The sequence below is a fragment of the Geospiza fortis genome, unplaced genomic scaffold, assembly GCF_000277835.1.
Source record: "Geospiza fortis unplaced genomic scaffold, GeoFor_1.0 scaffold134, whole genome shotgun sequence".
Taxonomy (NCBI): domain Eukaryota; kingdom Metazoa; phylum Chordata; class Aves; order Passeriformes; family Thraupidae; genus Geospiza; species Geospiza fortis.
The window spans coordinates 887997-892252 of record NW_005054396.1 but is presented as its reverse complement, the minus strand read 5'-3'; positions in this window follow the sequence as shown (position 1 = coordinate 892252).

The following is a 4256-nucleotide window of genomic DNA, read 5'->3' as shown; positions in this document are numbered from 1 at the left end:
CGTGGGGCTCCTCCGGGGCCTGAAGGACCCTCCGGTTCCCCGCGGTGTCCCAGAGATCACGCGTGTCTACCCACGGTTTACACATATCCCCATCACCTTCCCGTCCGCTTTCGTGTCCCTGTGGGTCACACGTGTCCCTCCATTGTCCCCCCTCCGTATCCCTATTGTTCGTACACACCGCCGTAGTGTCCCCATAATTCACACATGTCCCCTCCATCGCGTCCCCTCAGTGTCCCAGGGCTCACACATGTCCCCTCACTGTCCCCCCTCAGTATCATCATGGTTCCAACACACCCCTGCAGTGTCCCCATAGTTCACACATGCCCCCTCAATGTCCCTACAGCTCACACATGTCCCCCTCCATGTTCTCGTGGTTCAGTCACGTCCCCTCAGTGTGCCTGAGGCTCACACATATCCCCCTCAGTGTCCCCATGGTTTGCATATATCCCCATCAGTGTTCACACAGCTCACCTGTCCTTTCAGAAACCCCCTCAAATTCTTCACAACTCACACATTGTCCCCATCAGTGGGGTTCACCTGTGCCCTCAGTGTCCCCCTCTCCTCTCCAGGAACCTCTCACAGGGGCAGGAGCCACCCTCTGCACCAGAACAGGTTGTGTCTGTGTCCCCTGTCTATATGGTCGAAGCCATTCAGCAGGTCCGTGGGTTCCTCCAGGGCAGGGTGACATGAACACAGGGACTCTGAGCACCCTTCCTTAAGGAAACCCATGTCTCACCTCACAAGCAGGTTGTCTGAGAAGCAGACAATGTCAGTGATGATACACAGAGCTGAAAAAGGACACTTGGGACTTTCAAACACACAAGAGCCTCGCAGGTGCACCAGTGTCATGTTCGCTCACAAGGGCACTTTCAGGAGCTCCAGCTGGTGTTTGGACTCTGTCAGGGGCTCCATTTCAGCTCATTCCCTTGACATCAGCAAAGCACAGCCTAGCAGAAAACACGCTGTGAAAACAGCCAGCCACACATCTGCTTTTCGAGTAGACTGCACTAATTAAGGAGACTGACAGGGTGTGATGCAACAATAATCCCGATTTAATAAGGCTTTTCTGTTTTCCAATCTCATGGATAGGTCTGAAGATCGCTATACCATGGCTGGAGCTCCTGGGAATTGTTTGTGTGTAAATAGGTAACAACACCACTGACAAGCAGCTGTGTCCATGACCATCCACTTTAGACCTTGATGAAAATTCTTGATTCACTCTTGCTCTGAAATTAGACTCATGATACCAGCACATTCTTATTGATTTTGTATTTTTTTCCCTGATAACTTTCCCTTTGAGTAACACTTGGTTTGTGGAAGTCTGTGAATCAATGTCCCATCAAATTAACAGATATAGGACACAGAGACTAAACAGGAAAACAAGTGTCTGCAAACACTTTTAAAGACATACAAATCCACAAACCTCAAAAGGAACAAAAAATTATGAAGATCTTTTAAATTTGGGTTTGAATTCTTTTCTGCAAATAGGTATGTGAATAATAAACAAGCTCCTGTCCAACATAACTGTTTCTTTCTCCATCAGAAGCATTTCTAAAATGGTTTTTAATTAATATTTTCAGAGCATTCCTTGTGAAAATGTCATGCTTCATTTTTTCCTTGCATTTTTCCCTGCCCTTCTCTCCTGATCTCACCTTTTTTCTTTCAATTTACCCATGAAAAGAGAAAGAGAAAAGCAGAAAAGAAATGACAACAGAAAATTATAAAATAAATATAAAAATATGGAAATCTATTCCTTGTTTCAGATGAGAAGAGATTCTAAAACCAAACAACAGACATAAATGGTGTTCCCTTGAGCAAACTGAAAGCAAGGGGAGAAATTCAGGAAAGTGTGAACAAGAAGAATGTATTAAATCAGAAAACTCATTGATAGCAGCTCATGTATGAGACCAGTGCAAGAACTAACAGAGAACCTTTTCCACCATATGGCAGTGGAGTCCTTCTCTCTTGGGGCATCCCCCCCGTGTCCTTGTGGGACTGACCTTGCTCAGAGCAGTGCTGTGAGAACAGCCAGGGGGCCTGCAGGAACACACACCTCCAGAACTGTAGATCCCAGTGAAAGTTCTTGAACCCATGCTGAGGCTGTTTGGTGATAGCCAACACTTCCAAAACAACACTTTGACACAGGGATGCTGGTGCCAAACTTCCTCATCAATGACACAATGAGAATTCCCCTAATTTCCCCTTCCTTTTTTCCCCTCTCTTGATTGTTGAATTCAAATACTGAACCAAACAGTTATCCTTCCTCTCCTGACATATCTCCAGATGACAATGCTTTTGCCAACAAGAAGAGGACAGAGCACATGAACCTCCCACCATACAAATGGACATAATCCCAAAGATGTTCTAGGCAAAGCTAACTATTTTTCCACCCTGTGAGAGTTCATGGATGGCTGCAGTGATTAACCCTGAAGCCCGCTGGCTTATTCAGTAGTAATCGTTGACTGATCCATTGTGTCATGTTTTCATTTCAGCGCTTGTAGATCTTGGGAGCTTTCCAGTGAGTGAGTCTGCATGTTTCCAATGTCCACCCCGCTGGTGCTTCTAAATTAGGGTTTTTGACTTTCTGTCTTGGAACTTGAAGATTTTTTTTTTTGCTTAAGTGGCTTTCACCTTCTTAAGGCTAGGGTGCTTCCTCCAGAAATCAGCAGAGGGATCATGAACAGGCAAAAATAACAAAACAACCAAAAAAAATCAGTTACTTTTAAATAAATTTTTCAAAATCCTTTTGCTTTCAGTGAAAAACCAGCCAGTATAGTTTTCACCACTGGCCCAGTAGGAAGAAGTCATGCTGTTTTCCAGTCAAATTCAACTTGATACCAGTTCTTGATGGTAGGTATTTGAAATTCTGGCCTCAGTGGAAAGAATGAAAAAATCTTAATGGCTGTGAGGGAACCAGGTCCTTCCCTTCTATGTTTCATCTGTACATCAGTGCAGCTGGATGCTGATAATAACACACTGGAAGTGTAGGATTGTAATGCCCCTAGGAAACAGAGATTATTGTTTCTCACACCTGTGGAAGGTCAACACAAAGACTGGAAGAAATCAAATTTGAATTTCTTTGCTAGGGGAGGAGAGGACAGCCTTTGAAGAGCTGTTTGCAGCTCCCTGAGTCTCATGCCTGATACATACAAGTCTCAGCAGCTGGTACAGGTTAGAGTAGCCCTCAGGCCACATTTCCTACAAACCTGCATAGCAGCAGGAGTGCAGAGAACACTCATTGTGCCACCTCCGCTTTCCCGTCTTCCTGCTGCTATTTCCCTCTTCCTAAGACTGGCAAGGTCATCTGCAGCTTTTTCTGGCTGCTGTTTGCTCTCTGGTTTTGGGAGACCCAATAAAAACATCAGCTGGGTTCCAGATAAGTCATCCATCAGTCATCTCCTACAACTGCTTTGATTTGAAGTAGTTTGAAGACTGATGCATCAAAGGCATGGTGGGGAGGAGGGAACAAGATGAAAGGGAAGAGGGCAGGAAGGGGTTGTATTTTGTAGCTGTGTTTTTCAAGAGAAGCCTGAATAAATGTGCTCCCAAACTTCCCAACGGAGATGTGCTGGACAGCCTGCAGTGTCCTAAGGGGCTGTATTACAATGTGGCCTTTTTCTGAGGAGGATTCATGAAGAGCACATGGGTGAGATCTTGTTTTCTACTGAGCAAAATGAAGTCCTCAGAAGAGCCATAGCACGTGAGCTGAGGCAGGAGGGCCTAGAGCACTTTCTTGGTATGCAGACTTTAGTTTGGCAAGAAGATTTTGTTGGGCCTGGGATGCCGAGCAATTTGGAGCAATTCCATCCCTGTTGCAGAAATCCTCTCTGCCTGCATCTGGGAGGAACATGAGATGTGTTCCTTGGCTCTTCCCAGTGCCCCTGGCCTGCTCACCTCATTGCAAGCTGGACACAGGACCAGCCACCCATGCATAGTTACCTGGATTTACCAGAATGAGCCAGATTTCAAGACATCTGAAACTACAGAAAGAAACCCCCTGGCCTCCTGTGATGACAGAACCAAAGAATATTGCTCTGGTCCTGTTTCATTTAGGTTCCTGGCCAGCAACTGAAACAACACAGTCCCAAACACAATTCTACCACAGTGTCACATGTTGATTCAGCATTTCTCCAGGCTGGGTAAGTGTTCACACCTGATCAAAAATATTCTGAGTAGGAAAAAAAAATGTTGTCTGTTAATGCATTTTCTAATAGCAGAGGCAGACAAGGAACTTTGTAAATACCACTTGCTTGCCC